An 18,684-nucleotide genomic window follows, 5' to 3' on the forward strand; every position below is an offset into this window, starting at 1 on the left:
AAAAATAAGTTTTAGATTAAATCATAAGTAATTTTAAAAAGTAATTCCAATTTTCAAACATTGGTCACTGCTCTAAACAGTCTTATGCTTTGCTTCAAACTGAGTGATGATATACATGAATCCAATCTCCACCATACTTCTGCTGAGACATGCTCATTAAGCTTATCAACTCTCATCCTCAAGTTCACCCATAATCAAAGAGTTAGATGACCTTACAACAATAAGGGATTCAAATAAATTTTAGTATCATAAATTAAAGGTATTTGATATAAAACTTGTGACCTCAATTGGATGTGCACCCTTATAATTAAAATCTGTACTGCTTACTGCATAGTAAATAATGAATCATGAGTTCTGATGCTCAGAACATTCTCCATAAAAGTTTAATGAATTTTCTTCTCTATAATGGTCTATTTAGCTACTATAAAATAGCTGCAAGAGTGCACTCTTGTACCTACCAAGGAGTAATAGGAATTTTAAAAGGAGCCACCAAATTTCTGGTCATTTTAAGTTATTTAACATTGGCTGTACTCCTAACTTTAGGTTGAGAATACTTGAGGCGAGTCTCATAGAAATGAAAGATAAGACTTTTGAGGCAGCTTTAGAAGATCCAAAAGTAAAATCCTGCACTAATTACTAAATAGCTTACGTCAGATGATTTAAAAGCACCTGTACCAGTCTGTTGCCAGCATGGAGCACAGAGTCTAAAGGTGTCATCTGGATGAGGTTGCTCAAGAATATATTTCACATTCATCAGAATTTTTAGATAAAATATTTACTACTTCATAGTCCTCATATATGAACAGTTTCAGTACTTTTAACAGCAGAGCTGCTGTTCGTTCTCAAAGGAGTTACTCTCTTGGTCACCCTCAGAGCTCCCAAGAGAGACAAACCAATATCAAAGAAATATCTTATAGTTGGGTCTTAGCCAGAATAGTGCCTCTGATAGACACAGTGATAGAATATATTTTATACTTAAGGCAAGATGGCCTTTTCCCTTATCTTCAGCAATTGCAAAGTTTTTCTTCACCTGCTCACACATATGTGGCAACAGCACACAAACTGGCTGAGATTCCCATTACTCTTCAGCCTCCCGCAAGATTCATGTGCCCAAACTGTGCTCTAGAACATTGCCAAAGGCCTTGTTGATGAAATGTTGCTGTTTTATGCTGAGGAAAGCCATCTGCTTAGTCTAAAGCTCCTGTAAAAAGTTGTTTCATAAAATTTTTTAATTAAGCATAATTGTTAAAACTGCCTAGCTGGAGTTTCCATCAAGGTGAGAATTTTGGATTAAACTAGTAGTCTATGCCATATCTTTTGCTTTGCTGTCAACTTTAACAATTCAAAAATCTCAATTTGGAATTTTTCAACAAAATCATTAGTTGATGGTTTTTTAAATTATATTCAGATCATTTTGTTTATAGTACTATGAAAAGGAAAAGGCCTAACTTCTTGGTTATGAAATTATAAAACAGTAACTTGCAGCTTCCCCATGTGTTTAACTTGTAGGTTAATTTTAAAATAAGTATCCAATGTTTCTTTTTATCAAAAGTTTAGAAAATATTTAAATAAACTATTTACAGTAATACATAAACTTAACCAGTGATCTTCAATGCCAAGGGGTTTTTGTGCTGTAGGGGAATGTTTAGGCAGATCTGCTCACAGTATGTATTACTACGCTGGATAGCGACATCACAACTTTAATAGCTTAAGAAATAAAATTTGGCCCTAATAACTGAAACTAATAGTTTGAAGTATATAAATTTTCATAATAAAATTTATTATTTGGATACTTACCAACTGTTAAAGTTAGCTATATATCTCTCTGGCAATTAGGCGAGTCGGCATTCAAACAAAAAATCTAATGGCTGCCCAGATGACTGTCTAGAGTACCAGGTGTGTTTCGAATGTTTTAGCTCGTCAGAAATCTCCTTGACAGCCCACTAAGTTGTGGGGAGGCTGGGTGGGTCTACTTTAACAGTAGGTAAGTATCCAAACAATAAATTTTATAATGAAAATTTATATTATTTGTGATGAATCTTACCTACCGTTAAAGTTAGCCGACCTACCGTTAAAGTCAGCTGATTCCCACATTAAGGGGGCCGGCCGGCTAATGCCGTTTTTTAACAACAGGACTTACATTCATACCACTTAATAAGGTGACTTGGGACATCTCCAAACCGCATATGATTTGCGCCTCTGACCTTCGGTTTTGTGACGCCAGGGCAATTTATCCCGAAAATAACCATTTTTCAAATTCTATCTCCTCCCTTGATATTTAATATTAAGACCTGGGATTACTACCATATACAGTAATACTTTGGGTTACGAACCGATTAGTATACGAATTTTTTAACTTACTAAGTGACGCCCTCATTCTGGAATACGAATTTCACTTGGAATACGAATGCACGAATTTCCATCATGGGAGGCCGCCTGCTTTGTTTACATCGGATGAGCGTGGGATCTGCGAACGCATTTTTTTCGGCCAAAACTTAACGCCTGCTTTGTTTACATCGGACGAGCGTGGGATCTGCGAACGCATTTTTTTCGGCCAAAACTTAATGAACTTGACCCTTTTTAAACCATAACTCTTTCACTATCTCGCTGGCGGTAAGATTGAACGCATCTGTCCGTGATACGCTCTCAAATTTGCTTAGTGATTTGCGCACATGTTGTGTTTCCATGATAGTGCTTATACATTACTATTACCCAAATACTAAAGAAATTGGCTCCCAAGATGACAAAGGCAAGCAGCAAGAAGGAAAGCATAAGAAAGAAGGAGATGATTACAGTCGAAATGAAGAAGGAAATTCCTATCCAAATGCATGATAAAGGCGAGCGCGTGAAAGACATTGCAGCATTCTTCAAGCGGTCGCAATCAACGATCTGCACTATTTTTTTCAGAAAAAGGAAGAAATTAAAGCCAGTAAAGCATCAAAAGTGTCACAGTATTGACGAAACAACGGCCTTATATTCTCGACGATGTAGAAAATTTGCTCATGGTTTGGATAAACGAGAAGCAGCTGGCAGGAGATTCCGTAAGTGAGAGCATCATTTGCGAAAAGGCTCGTAAGAGTGCAACAAATTTGTTTATCGATAATGGGGTGGGTCATTTCTATAAAATTTTAAAGAACAGGCAAAAGCAAGCCTCCATAGGAAAATATTTTTTCAAAATTGTGAAAGACGACACAGTGTCGCGTAAGCGTAAAATTAGTGATCGTAGTGAACGGTGCTCTCTACAGAAAGAACCAGAAAGTCTTCCAGAAGTGTTCACGGAGGGAGATTTCCCCCCCAAGCCCTAACCCTCTCCTCCTCACCCTTCCCCTCCTCCCGTCTCTGTCAAGCCAGCAGCCACACTCGCCAAAGGTAAAGTTCAGGTTTTACTGTGCATGCATATTAAATCTAGTGTTTATATTTAATTTCATTCTTCAATTTTATAATTTTATGTAATTCCTACACGAATTTTCAACCTTAGTGAACAAAAATAAATGGAAAAATATGAATTGAAATGGTCATTCATGGTCGGGTGGAACGCATTATTTGCTTTTTATAACATTCTTATGGGAAAATCCATTTAGGTTACGAATTTTTTAGGTTACGAAGCAGGTTCTGGAACGGATTAAATTCGTAACCCAAGGTATTACTGTATAGACCTGATGTCGACCTCCAATCAAATGGAGAGTTTTTTTTCTAAAAGTCATTTTTTTGCTAGATATGAATTTTTCAATGTGGTAAAAAAATAAACCCTATAAATCACGAGAAAAAAATTTATAAAAATAAAGACGAAACAAAAATTGGAAAAAAAGGCTCTATTTGATTGTTCTATAATGTCTTTCTGAGTTATATACCAAATTCCAATGATATAGCTTCAAAATTAAGTGAGGAGATAGATTTTGAAGGTCAATAAGTATAGTTTTGAGATACGGGCGTTCAAAGTTTTCCTTCGTATTTCTATAAAGACAATGTTAATAAATAATGATTATTATGAATGTATATTTTTTTTTGTGTATTAATAAACCAAAACTATTTTATTTATCATAATTTAATCATAAATGATGATCCCTTTGCTCACATATCATAGCCTGGGGCACAGCTTGAGGCAAGATGGGGCACTCCTTCCTACGTAACCCCCTCTCTCCCCTTCACTAACTCTGCTTATTACAGCGAATTTTCTTCTGTATGTTAGCGAGATGTTTTCCTTGTACTTTCCTCTTTGGCATGATGACATTCTTGCCGAAACAAAGATAAACAAATGTAAATGCAAGAGAATGTCAAAGGTGAAACTCGAAAGTGTACTCTCTTTTTACAAAGACAATTTAATAAATCATGATTATTATGAATTTCATATTCCATTTTGGGTATTAAAAAACCAAAACTATGTTATTTATCATAAATGAAGATCTCTTTGCTCAAAGATCGTAGTAGCCTTGGGCACAGTGTGACGTGTGCTGTCAGGCAAGAAGGGGGCGTTACTAGGCAACCCTCCCCTCTCTCTTCACTAACTACGCGTATACGTATTATGATATTCTGTAATAATACTTGAGAGATTTTTCTTCGTCTGTATGTTAGCGAGATGTTTTCCTTGTCTTTTCCTCATTGGCATGATGAACTTCTTGCCGAAACATACATAAACATACGTAAAAGCAAGCGAAGTCACAAGGCGAAACTCAAACGTGTAATCTACTTGACGTCTATGGTCGAACTGATTCATGATTGCACCAGATACTCGCTTATGCGAGCCACGGAATCTCTACAGATGCCATTTCTCACAATTTCTTTGCCAATAATTATCAAAATTTACGATAACAGAAGAAATATTGCATTTTCTTGTACGGATGAAAGTTTTAGGCTTATTGAGTTATGTTTACTAATTACCCTGTAACTACAAAAGTGAGAGGAATTTTGACGAAATATTTCGTATACGTATTCTCAATTGCCATATGAAGCTCCATGAATTTTTTCATGACTTTGCATTTTTCGCCCTATACCACCATATATAGGGGTTCCGGCCGGCCCCCTTAAGAAGAGCATGGTGGGTAGTGCAACTAGACAAAATTCCTCTCAGCCATTTGAGCTAAAGGTTTCTTGCATGAAACCCAAACTAATAAATAAAAATAAATAAAAAAATAAAAATAAATAAAAATAAATTCTCACCTGATCTGGAATCCTTGCTGGATTTTACTACCACCAGAAGTTGGATTCCACGCAGGGAGCAAGGCTCTCATACATATGCAGCAAAGAGCAGCCTTGCAGAGAAAACTGCTTTGATTCAGCCAGAATGAAACACAAGCGGTATGAGGGACCCCTGTGCCTGGGTCCAAAAGCCCTATAAAAAGACAGTCACTTAAAATAAATACCTTTACGATATAAAGGTACGCTCCTGTACAAAATTTGTACCTTCACGCTCCCCAAAACCTGGGATTTAACCAAGAGTCCAAAGAATTGCTTTTTTTTCAATTTAGGAAAAGAGTACCAACTACTAGTAGTGGATTAAGGGCTTTACTGTTTTCAAACACAATTCTGTATACTTAACCACTTCGCCACAGGGATGTATACAAGTACGTCATTTACTGTACAGTAATTAAAGACCGTGACATACACTTGTACATCTTTCATCCCTCCTCAAAAAGCAAACTGTTTTTTTTAGCTCGGACGGGTTTCAGACATATTATTGTGTATGAGAGAGGTGCTGAAGCTCTACCTACTACCCACTATTCATTCTAGCCAACGAGCATCCGATGGACGTCGTGACGTCATTGTCATAAGGGATATTAGAAGGGGTATTTTTAAGTTCCAACACTTGCCAGTGCACCTCAGGCTATTATCTGAGAAGGCTGATCACGATTTTGTTCATAAACCATGTAGATTGAATTCTAAACCTTTTCCCTTTTAATTGCATTTTTTTTTTTTTATTTGTATCATGTCGGATGATAGTGTTTCAGAGTCAGGGTCTGAGTACCTGCCAATCTATCAGATGATGATTATAGTGATAGTTTCTTAGAGGATGACAGTAACAATGAGTGTTTGGAAGACACTGAACCTATTGTTGATGAAGGTTGGCAGATCATGACTGATCCATTTTGTGACGTCCGCCCAGAACCAATGAAGAAGAGGACGATGCAGCCGCAGCAGATTGCACAGGGGACAAAACACTAACAGTCTTGGGAACATGGACGTCCTTAACCCTCCAACGCTTGGTACGCTGACACTGCGGAGATGGGGGTGATAGAGGAGAGGATGACAGCACTGATTCCTTACACATCCTTTAGGCAGGAGGGGGGGGGGGAGAGGCGACACAACACGCTTGCTCACAGCCTTCTCAGCCGACACCTATCTTCCAAAACAGAGTCAAATCTCTTAAGAACTGCCTGACAAACCCTCAGACAGATCTGCATGAGAGGACACAGATGACACGGAAGGAAGAGGATACGTCTTGGATGGCAGTGACGACATCACAGGAGCAAACTATGACACAGAGGAGCGAGGCAGCGCAGCAGCCCCAACCAACGACACTGACGTAGCAGGGAGAGACGACACTGAGGGAACTGGGAGTGACGTCATTGATGGAAGTGACATCACCAATGGAACTGGGAGTGACGTCACCAGTGCTACTGAGAGAGACGTCACGGCCTCCCCTTGAACCGAGATAGCGGCAGGACTCACTGGCGGAGAGATACGAAACAGCTGAACTGGGGCACCAACGTAGAGAAGGCCAGGGGGAGGAGGGAGTGCTAGGGGGACCTGAGGGGGAAGGCGAGCATCCATGAAATGCATCAGCAAATCCTTCAAGGAGGGTGAACCCTGTAGCCTAAGCAACGCCCAGAACGCCGCCATTTTGGACGCCTCCGAACCTGAAATATAAGAAACTGATGAAATATCCTCCTCCCTCATGGGAAGCAAATTAACTCCTGAGGAAGAGGGGCCAACATTACACATTAAATCAGCCTGAGGGCCTCCCGATACTTCTAACGACGAATCGACGGAGGAAGTGGAAGGAAACACACAACAGCATCATGGGGTGTGACTGCGGGAGAAAACGAAGCATTGGGGCGAGGTGATGAAAACCCTTCCTTCGTAACTGTATGATGCTCCCTCTTACTATAAAATAACTTCCACTGCACTCTAGCACACACGACTTTCCAAACAAGGATTTGTTATGGTACAAACATTAGCACGACACCTACTGCATGTGGAGTGTGGGTATGTAGCTGAAGAAGCCAGGAAACGAGAACACGGGAAACCTCGAGTTCCCGGGCACATATGTTGGCGAAGCCAAGAAGCAGAGGAAGCCATATAACACAAGCACACACACACAGACAATCAAAATAGTGAAAACAGGCAAACAACCGGGTAAAAGGCTGTGAGAGGGCAACCGCGACTCTCATCCAGGCGGTGAAGAAAAAGACTGAACGTGGTAGTGTGGGTGCGCAGTCTTTGACCAGTTTTCATCTGATATATGCACACATTGCCAGATGTCACAAGATTCCTTACTTTTTTCATATGATTTTTAACTGGATTCAGCTGGGCACTAGAAAATGACCCTATTGTTAAGATCTCAGATTTGTAGCTATGAAAAATACAAATTGTCTTAGAAAATTTGTTATACATACATACATACATACTATACATGCATACACACATACTGCATATGCACATGATCTAAATTACTTTATATTACAATCCTCCTGAGGATTGCAGCATGGATAAAATGCCCATCTCTGTCATGTCCCCAAGAAAGGCACCTATTTCTTAGATTCCCATGACTGGGACATTTGACCAGCAAATGTCTCAAAGTCAAGGACACAATACAGTCATTGCAGAATGGAGGAGTTTCACCTGACACTTAGAACCCATGAGCGAGTCTTATATGTTAAATCCTTAGTCTACACAGCATCGTTTCTTGTCTTCTTGACGTATAAGGATATGACCAAGGAGATACTGATGATGTAATACTGTGCATCTTTTGGGTTTTTAATTCCTTCTAAAGGGACTACTGAAGGTTTTGCATTGTCTGATCTACTAAAGAATATACACCCAGATACAGCCACCTCTCAATTAACGTGAGGGTTATATTCCTGGAAAGCTCAAGTTAATTAAAAACCTGTTATTTAAACATTTTTTTGCATATGAAATAACAGGAATATGGGGGGTTACATTTCTGGACTTGGGGAATGCCATGCTTTTTTGCTAAGTACAACCGAATTGGATAACAGCATCATCCGTTTGGTGTATTTCAACCATCATACGATAGTAAACAATTACCTTAGTTATGCTATAAACGACGTTATGTAGAACAGGACTGATATATTTTTATGTAATAACTTTGTTTGCTATAGATCAATCAGAGAAAATCAGGAAAAAATAATTTTAATAAAAAATTCTGGGATTGAAACAACAAATTTTACTGTTGTTTTCACAGAAATAAAAGGTAAATATGAAGCTTGTATTATGATTAAATCAAGTGAAAATAGCATATGAAATCACATTTTTTTTTTTTTTAAGCAATAAACATGCTCTCAACGCAATCTGTTATTGAAAAAATAATTTAGTTCACAACAAGACTTATTCAAGCCGTATTTCGACTTAAAAATTCATCGTATAATGAAAAATTACATTGCCTCAATAAGTAGAGTATCTAGATATTCGTTTATGCTAACTAGAAGCAAGAAAATTCACACAGAACTCGGTTAATTAAGGCGAAATAAAACTTGTATTTGCCATCAACTGATTTCCAAACCAATACATTGACCACTATGTTATTATTTTGTAACAATAATATGAGAAAACATACAATATTATTGGACAGTGAAGTAATGCATAACTTATTAAAAGATTCATGGAAAATGCATATTATTTGTTACGTGTGTAATTATACATAGCCGTCAGCAGCATGACATTGCTCAATTATGCTGGTGTTGAAAAGAAGCTGATTCTCATTTCGTGTTGTTTTTATTTTTATTTTTATTTTTCCTTTACTAATAAATAAACAAAATCTTTCCCTTTGTTAACCCTTAAACGCCTATTGGACGTATTATACGTTGACTAAAATTGTCTGTCGTGTGCTTAATTGACGTATAATACGACGACTAAATTTTTTTTTTTTTTAATATTCGCGGAAAAACAGTTTTAGGAGTAGTTTGCAACAAATTTAAATCACGCACCTTGAGGGATGCTGGGAGTTCACAGATCAAGCTGTTGTTTTGTTTACAAGCGTTACCCAGGCGCACTAAAAAGCACCAGCGAAACATCTCGGAAATTCTTTCGTCACTTTGTAATAACTTTTTGCACGGTTTTATATTAGCTGTTACACAGTTTTATATATGAAAATGTGTGCAATTTCATGTAGAATGCAACAAAAAACAACCCATGGCTGTAGCTTTTATCAGTTTTGAAAATTTGAATATTCAATCATTTACCTCCATTTTCCAACAAATTGGAAGTCTCTAGCACAATATTTCGATTTATGGTGAATTTTTGAAAAGCCCTTTTCCTTATGTCGGTGCGGTAACCCTGCCAAAAAAATCAGAAATTCTTTCATCAGTTTGTTGTAATGTTTACACAGTTTTATATTAGCCGTTGCATAAAGTTTTATATATGAAAATGTGTGCAATTTCCTTTAGAATACAACAAAAAACAACCCATGGTTGTAGCTTTTATCAGTTTTGAAATATTTTCATATAAATAACGATAAGTGCCAAAAAATTTCCACCTTCGGTCAACTTTGACTCGACCGAAATCGTCGAAAAACGCAATTATAAGCTAAAACTCTTACATTCTAGTAATATTCAATCATTTACCTTCATTTTGCAACAAATTGGAAAACTCTAGCACAATATTTTGATTTATGGTTAATTTTTTAAAAGCACTTTTTCCTTATATATGAAAATGTGCACAATTTCATGTAGAATACAACCAAAAATAACTCATGGTTGTAGCTTTTATCAGTTTTGAAATATTTTTATATAAATCACAAATAGAAAAAATTCGACCTTGTAAGCTAAAACTCTTACATTCTAGTAATATTCAATTATTTACCTTCATTTTGCAAAAAATTGGAAGTCTCTAGCACAATATTTCGATTTATGGTGAATTTTTGAAAAACTTTTTTCCTTACGTCTGTGCGGTAACTCGGCTGAAAATCTCAAATTCTTTCGTCAGTTTGTTGTAATGTTTGCACCGTTTTATATTAGCCGTTACATAAAGTTTTATACATGAAAATGCGCACAATTTCATGTAGAATACAACCAAAAATAACTCATGGTTGTAGCTTTTATGAGTTTTGAAATATTTTTATATAAATCATTATAAATAGAAAAAATTCGACCTTGTAAGCTAAAACTCTTATTTTCTAGTAATATTCAATCATTTACCTTCATTTTGCAACAAATTGGAAGTCTCTAGCACAATATTTTGATTTATGGGGAATTTTTGAAAAACACTTTTTCCTTACGTCTGTGCGGTAACTTGGCTGAAAATCTCAAATTCTTTCGTTAGTTTGTTGTAATGTTTGCACCGTTTTATATTAGCTGTTACATAAAGTTTTATACATGAAAATGTGCACAATTTCATGTAGAATACAACCAAAAATAACTCATGGTTGTAGCTTTTATGAGTTTTGAAATATTTTTATATAAATCACGATAAATAGAAAAATTCGACCTTCGGTGAACTTTAACTGGACCGAAATGGTCGAAAACTGCAATTATAAGCTAACACTTACAGTTTAGTAATATTCAATCAATTACCTTCATTTTGCAACAAAGGGGAAGTCTCTAGCACAATACTATTTTGATTTATGGTGAATTTTTGAAAACTTTTTTTTATGTCCGCGCATTATGAATTCATGCAACATTTTGTGATACTATTTTCTCTGTGTTGCTTTGATCATTTTACAATTTGTTACATACCAAAATCATCGCAATTAAGTGTACAATAAAAAGTTCTGCTCACAGCGAGATTCGTATACAATTATATATGAATTTTTTTTTAGCGCTGTCATACATTCCAATATTTATATATGATAATGATATTTTTTTTCATTTCTAATGGTTGCATACTAAACTTCAGGCAATGACAAAAAAAGGAGCCAAAAATAAACTCTTAATCTTGAAAACTAAGCGTGCTGTGATTTTTTAAAAACTTTTTTTCCGCTTCGGCGCTCACTCACGAACCCCGCCAGCATACGGGAGACACTTTCGGAAATACCGGCTCGGCGTTTAAGGGTTAATAAATAAACATAGTTTTTCCCTTTATTAATAAATGCATACTGTACTATGTCTTTGTTTAAGTCGACGGCCGTCGTCTGCAGCACTGACACTGGTGATTTGAAAACAACGCTCGGGCACCAATTAGCATTAAATCGAAATTTTCATTTTGTTCATGAAACTTACCTGACAGATATATATATAGCTGTATTTTCTGAAGTCTGACAGAATTTCAAAACTCGCGGCACACGCAGTGGGCGGCCAGGTGGTAGTACCCATTCCCGCCGCTGGGAGGCGGATATCAGGAACCATTCCCATTTTCTATTCATATTTTTTCTGTCGCCAGTGCTGTAAACAACTGTTTGCAGTACCTCCGCCTAGGATTTTGATTTACTTTCGTCACTTATGTATCTGGATTGTCTTTTGGTATTGATTCTGGATGGGTGGCTTGGCACGCGCAATAGTGGACTGTTTTTTTATTTTGGATTGGCTTTTCTGTAAACGTGATGTCTGGATCAAGTTCAGTGAGTTTCAGAATGTGTGTGAAGAGTGACTGTAAGGTGAGGCTACCGAAATCATCGGTAGATCCCCACACAGTATGTATGGGGTGTAGGGGGCATGTATGTTTATTGGATGATCGGTGCAATGAATGTGAAGGTTTGACCGATGATGGATGGAAGATGTATGATTCTTATTGGCGTAAATTGGAACGCGATAGGATCAGGAGGTCTTCCTCCAGGAGCGGTTCCACTAAAGGTAAGGGAAGTAATATTCCACCTTCAATAACACCAGGAGAGTTTGTTTCACCTAACCCTGTGATGTTGCCCTCTGGCCCTGATTCTGTGTCTGGAGAAGGTAATGCCCTTTCTCTTATTTTAGAGTCGTTACGCACTCTAGAATCTAAAGTGTTAGCCTTGGAAACCGGCTCTGTGAAAGTGAGTGATCGTGCCCCTAGTGTTGTGGAGGGGGCGTCAGATCGGCCCCATAATGCCTCTAGGCCTAGACCGCTGTCGGACTCCCAGGAATCAGGGAGTGGACATGTCGAAAGCCGCAAGAGGGTTACGGGGGCTCCCCACCCATCTGGCGTCCCTTCGGCAGGACCTGTTGCAAGTTCCCAGGCTGCCAAGGAGCGTGCTCAGGCTCGCATCCTTAAGGACTGTTTTTCGTCCTCCGAGGCGCCCTCCCTGCGCATGGGGTGGAGCGCTCGGAGAAACTCGCGTCCATTGAAAAGGACCTTTCGGAGTGAGAACGTTCATGTCCTCTCTCTCCGGTTTCGTTGCGGTCTTCACCTGCGTCGTATGACGCTTTTCCACCGCAGAAGAGAGGTAGGACGTCATCAGAGGATGACGCTGAGAAGCGCTACAGTCGCTCTTCGGAGAGGCAGGTAGCTGTACCTGTGAGAAGGAAGGAGGCGTCCCCTCGCCCCTCGTCTTCTCGCAGGTTCAGCCCTTCGCCTGCTATAGTTTCTTCACCCACGAAGAACATTCTCGTGTCCCTTCAGGACCAGTTGTCGGCTTTGATGGCTCAGAAGACACGCCCAGCAGGAGTTGAGCCTAAACGTAGGAAGGACGTCAGGCTGCCTGTCAAGAGGATGAAGCAGTCCCCTTCTCCTTCTCCTCGTTCGTCTCTTTCTCCTCCTGCGTCTCCTTCGGTGCACCTCCGATCTCGTTCCTCTAGTAGGAAGGCACGTGGACAGGACGCTTTCTTTCCCTCTTGACGTCCTGCGCAGGCCGCTCGACAGGACGCTTGGGAGGACGTTCATTGGGACACTTTTGAGGACGCCTTGGAGGACGCTCGTCAGGACGAGGACGCTCGTCAGGACGCTTTTGTGGACACTCGGAGGGACGCTTTTCCAAACGAAGAGGCTTTCGAGAGCGCTCAGAAGGACTCTTTGAAAGCTAAGACTGGACGCTCTAGCGGGAAGCGCAAGGACGCTTCTTTAGAGCGAGTTAAGGCAGTCCAAGTCGCCTCTCAAGACGCTCAGCGCAGTCAAGACGCTCTTCTTCCTTCATGCAACAGATCAGACCCGTTGGGCGTAGGCCCTCTCCGGAGGGGCAGTCTCCGATTCCTCTTAGAGAGGAAGGAGAGTTAAGTAGTCCGGCGGACTCGGTTGAGGAGGAGCAGCCGTCTGTTTTGTCCGTTTCAGACTATAAAGTGCTTGTGCGGCTATTACGCTCGTCTTTTGGAGACAAGTTTCAGCCTGCAGCTCCCAGGTCTCCACCCTCTCAGTTTTCTTCATCGAAGTCTTGTAAAACCCCGGAGTTCGTGGAAATGAAGACTTCTCTGTCCACCAAGAGGGCTTTTAAGAAGTTACAAGACTGGATGGAACGAAGGAAGGATCAGGGCAAGTCGACTTTCGCCCTTCCTCCCTCAAGACTCAGTGGAAAAGGGGGCATTTGGTACGAGACTAAAGGAGAAGTAGGTGTGAGAATCCCTTCGTCAGCCCAAGGGGATTTTGCTAGTCTGGTCGACGCCCAGAGGAGGTCTCCTTTGTCGACAGCAAAGATTTCTTGGACTCCTACGGAGATCGACCATCACATGAAAGGACTATTAAGGACTCTCGAAGTCTTCAACTTTTTGGACTGGTGCTTGGGAGTCCTAGATATTCAATCTAGGAGTCCGGACTCGCTCAGTCTGGGGGAGCTGTCCAGTGTGTTAACTTGCATGGACAAGGCCGTCAGAGATGGTTCGGAAGAGTTAGTTTTGCACTTCAGTACGGCTTTTCTTAAAAAGAGAGTGTTGTTCTGCAACTTTACTGTGAGATCAGTTACGACGGCTCAAAAAGCGGAGCTTCTCTTTGCACCTCTTTCGAACCATCTCTTCCCCCAGACTATGGTGAAGGACCTGGCAGGTAGCTTGAAGGAGAAATGCAGGAGAAAGCTACTCAGGACCTCTTAGCCCAGTCCTCAAGACGTCCCGCAGTTCCTACTACGTCTTCTTTTGGGCGAGCTCCAAAGAAGATTAAACCCTTTCATGGGGCTCCTCCCTCGAGAGCAGCTCCTCGAGGGAGAGGACTTTCAAGAGGAAGAGCTCCTTTCAAGCCGAAAGCAAGCAAGTGAAAGTCATGTCCTTCAGACACCAGTCGGAGCCAGACTGAAGTTTTTTGCGGGAGCATGGAGAGAGAGAGATACGGACCCTTGGTCCCTCAAGATCGTGGAACAGGGGTACAAGATCCCCTTTTTGGATCCTCCTCCTCTATCCACAACTCCCAGAGATCTTTCTCCTTCATATCAAGGGGAGAAACGGCAAATACTTTTCGATCTTCTAGATCAAATGATCGAGAAAAGAGCGGTGGAGCAGGTCGTAGACCTGGGGTCACCAGGATTTTACAACAGACTTTTCCTGGTACCCAAGCAGTCGTCGGGTTGGCGTCCAGTCCTAGACGTAAGCAGGCTGAATCTTTTCATAGAAAAGATAAAGTTCAAAATGGAGACGCCTCAGTCTGTTCTAGGAGCCTTGAGACCGGGCGACTGGATGGTGTCCTTAGACCTGCAGGACGCATACTTTCACGTTCCAATCCACCCTCTTTCAAGAAAGTATCTGAGGTTCGTTTTGAGAGACAAAGTTTGGCAATCCAGAGCCCTTTGTTTCGGCTTAAGCACGGCTCCGATGGTATTTACCGTTCTCATGAAGAATGTAGCGAGATGGTTGCATTCTTCAGGGATAAGAGTATCTCTCTATCTCGACGATTGGCTCGTCAGAGCGTCGTCAGAGGAGAGGTGTCTGAAGGACCTTCAGTTCACGTTAGCCTTGGCGAAGTCCCTGGGACTTTTGGTCAACCTCGAAAAGTCGCATCGTGTATCTGGGGATTCAGATGGATTCAGTGGCTTTTCGGGTGTTTCCGTCCCAGGAACGACAGCTGCAAGGCTTAGAGAGTTTCAGCGTTCCTGGGGAAGGAAACTTGCTCGGCAAGGGAATGGATGAGTCTGCTGGGGACCATTTCCTCGCTGGAAAAGTTTGTTTCCCTGGGGAGACTACACCTCAGGCGACTCCAGTTTTTCCTGGCAGAGGAATGGAGGGTCAAAGAGGATCTGGATGCGACCTTGAAGATCACCGAGTCGGTGAAAAGCCATCTAAGATGGTGGCTCGATCCTCAGAAGTTTCGAGAGGGTTTATCTCTAAAGCTTCTGAACCCCGACCTAGTTTTGTTTTCCGACGCGTCCATTTCGGGTTGGGAACAACACTAGGAGGGGAAGAAGTGTCAGGCTCCTGGAGGGGGGAACAGGTGTCCTGGCACATCAATGTAAAAGAACTAGCAGCGGTTTTCCTGGCGCTACAGTTCTTCGAAGAAAAGGTTGCAGACAAAGTTGTCCAAGTCAACTCGGACAACACCACAGCCCTTGTGTACCTAAAGAATCAGGGAGGAACACACTCCCGACCTTTGTTTTACCTGGCGAGGGAGATTCTGCTGTGGGCAGGTGCAAGGCGAGTGAAGATCCTGACTAGATTCATCGCAGGCCAGAATGTCAGAGCAGACCTTCTCAGTCAACAGGACCAACTCCTGCCGACAGAATGGACTCTACATCAAGACATTTGTCGGGAGCTATGGAAGTTGTGGGGACGTCCTCTGGTCGACCTCTTTGCGACGTCGAGGACGAAAAGGCTTCCTCTTTATTGCTCCCCGGTCCTGGATCCAGGAGCAATCGCTATAGACGCACTGCTCTGGAATTGGACAGACTTGGACCTTTATGCCTTCCCACCGTTCAAGATCATGGGGGAAGTCATGAGGAAGTTTGCGGTGTCAGAAGGGACGAGGTTGACCCTGATCGCCCCGATGTGGCCGGCAAGAGTTTGGTTCACGGAGGTTATGTCCTTCCTTGTAGACTTCCTAAGGACGTTGCCCTGGAGGAAAGATCTACTCAAACAGCCCCACTTCGAAAGGTATCACCAAAACCACTCCGCTCTGGATCTGACTGCGTTCAGACTATCGAAAAGTTGGCCAGAGCGAGAAGTTTTTCTAAAACAGCTGCAAAAGCGATCGCCAACGCAAGGAGGGCTTCATCAAGAGCTGTTTACCAGTCTAAGTGGGCTTCCTTTAGGGCATGGTGTAGAAGGGAGGGAATTTCCTCTTCCACGACCTCTGTGAGCCAAATAGCCGATTTCCTGCTATTCTTAAGGAATGTGCAGAAGTTGGCAGTCCCAACCATCGAGGGATATAAAAGTATGCTGTCAGCAGTCTTTCGGCACAGAGGCCTAGACCTTACTGACAACAAAGATCTTCACGATCTCTTGAGATCGTTTGAAACGACTAAGATACCTCAGGCGAGGCCTCCTTCCTGGAACTTAGATGTGGCTCTAAGACTTTTGATGACGAGTCCTTTCGAGCCTCTCCACGCAGCGTCTCTTCGGAACTTGACAAAGAAGGCTCTTTTCCTAACTGCTCTGGCGACGGTGAAGAGAGTTAGCGAAATCCAAGCCTTTAGTAAGCATGTGGGCTTCAAAGGTGACAACACTGTCTGCTCTGAGTCCCACGTTCTTGGCGAAAAATGAGAACCCGTCTAACCGTTGGCCCAAGAGCTTCGAGATAAAGGGTATGACGAACCTAGTGGGCCAAGAACCAGAGAGAGTCCTGTGCCCTGTCAGGGCTCTCAAGTTTTACGTTCACAAGACGAAGGAGGTATGAGGTCCCTCAGGTAACCTGTGGTGCTCTATGAAGAGACCTAATTTACCATTATCTAAGAATGCTTTGGCTTTCTTTCTGAGAGACATTATAAAAGAGGCTCATTCATCTTGCCAGAAGACTGATTTGAGCCTCTTGCGAGTGAAAGCTCACGAGGTCAGAGCTGTCGCAACCTCGTTTGCCCTTCCAAAAGAACATGTCAATCAAGGACATCCTTGATGCCACCTTTTGGAGGAGCAATTCTGTATTCGCCTCACACTATTTAAGAGATGTGAGAACGATATACAAGGACTGTTGTTCTCTTGGACCATACATTTCTGCAGACACAGTTTTGGGGGCTGGAGGTAGCTCTTTTCCTATCCCTTAATTATGAGTTAGGTTAGTTTTTAAAATTGTTTTGTGTTTTTTGGTTGTTGGTGAGATCTTTTGTGAAGATCTTCCATTCATTAGGTTAGCTTTCATGGGGTTTTGTCTAGTTGGTCAGGTGGTGGTCAGTTGCTTCATAGCCCTCATATGTATGGTACGATGGTCTAGTCACGTTGTGGGCACGCCCCCGTTGACAGAGCATCCAGAGCGCACCAGCACTACAGGTCTCTACCTCGCTGGCAACTCTGATTAAGCAGAAGCAGGCTTAGGTGACAGTACTCCCGAAGTCAGCTATGCTAACAGGTGAGGAACTAAGATGTATATCATCTACTTAATTTAGTTTCCTAAAATCCTATTCTGTCTCTTCCCACCATCCGAAGGTGGGATTCAGCTATATATATATCTGTCAGGTAAGTTTCATGAACAAAATGTTATTGTTATAATACAATTAAGTTTGTTCATACTTACCTGGCAGATATATATAATTAAGTGCCCACCCACCTCCCCTCAGGAGACAGTGGCACTGAGAAAATATGAATAGAAAATGGGAATGGTTCCTGATATCCGCCTCCCAGCGGCGGGAAATTCTGTAGGACTTCAGAAAATACATCTATTTATATATATCTGCCAGGTAAGTATGAACAAACTTAATTGTATTATAACAATAACATGTTTTTAAAAAACTTTTAAATATCTTCTAGCTCACATTAAATAAAAAATGTGTTAATTGAACATGCGTTAATTGAGAGGTGACTATATAGTGGAACCTTGGTTTTCATACATGATCCATTCCAGAACCTCCCATAAAGTCTGAAATATACGAAAACCGTAACAATAATTCTCATTAGGAATAATGTAAATACAACTATGTAATGCATTCCAAACACCCAAGAATTTTAACAAAAAATACACTTTACAGAGGATGAACACAGTTTTACATACTGAAAACAATGTGAAATAAATATAGTAAATGAATAATGAAATGAATAATGAACATTTATCATTGAGATAAATATAGTAAATGAATAATGAAATGAAAAATGAAAATTCATCATCACTCTTACCTTTACGAAAGACTTGTTAGCATATGGAAGATAGAGAGGAGGGGAGAGGGAGGAGGAGGTTATTGTTTGGAAGGGAAATCCCCATGCAAAAGTACTTCATGTATCAAGAACCTATCTGGGGTTACTTCTCTACGTTTTTTTGTTGCACTGTCTGGGGTTACTTCACCACCTCATTTTTTACTGACATTTGGACCAGCTTGAGGGTCGCACAACAAAACTGTCCATACATTTGTTTCTGATATCTCTTTAAAATCTAGCTAAAGTGATACGATGCACTGTCATTAAACATGTTAAGAGACATGGATTGCAACGTCTGTGTGGATGAAACTCAACAAAATTTTTAACATCACTCCACTTGGCAAAGATTTCTTTAATCACTGAAGTAGACACAGTATCCCCTCTCTCTTCCTCCTCCTCGGATTCCTCA

At 41.0% G+C, this 18,684-nt stretch overlaps 1 protein-coding gene across 1 annotated transcript in view; it reads right to left on the reverse strand.

The window, feature by feature from the left end:
* Positions 1 to 18,684, reverse strand: part of LOC135218555 (uncharacterized) — a 166,112-nt gene that overhangs the window by 108,896 nt on the left and 38,532 nt on the right. The window lies entirely within an intron of this gene.

The sequence above is a fragment of the Macrobrachium nipponense genome, chromosome 9 (genome assembly GCF_015104395.2).
Source record: "Macrobrachium nipponense isolate FS-2020 chromosome 9, ASM1510439v2, whole genome shotgun sequence".
Classification (NCBI taxonomy): domain Eukaryota; kingdom Metazoa; phylum Arthropoda; class Malacostraca; order Decapoda; family Palaemonidae; genus Macrobrachium; species Macrobrachium nipponense.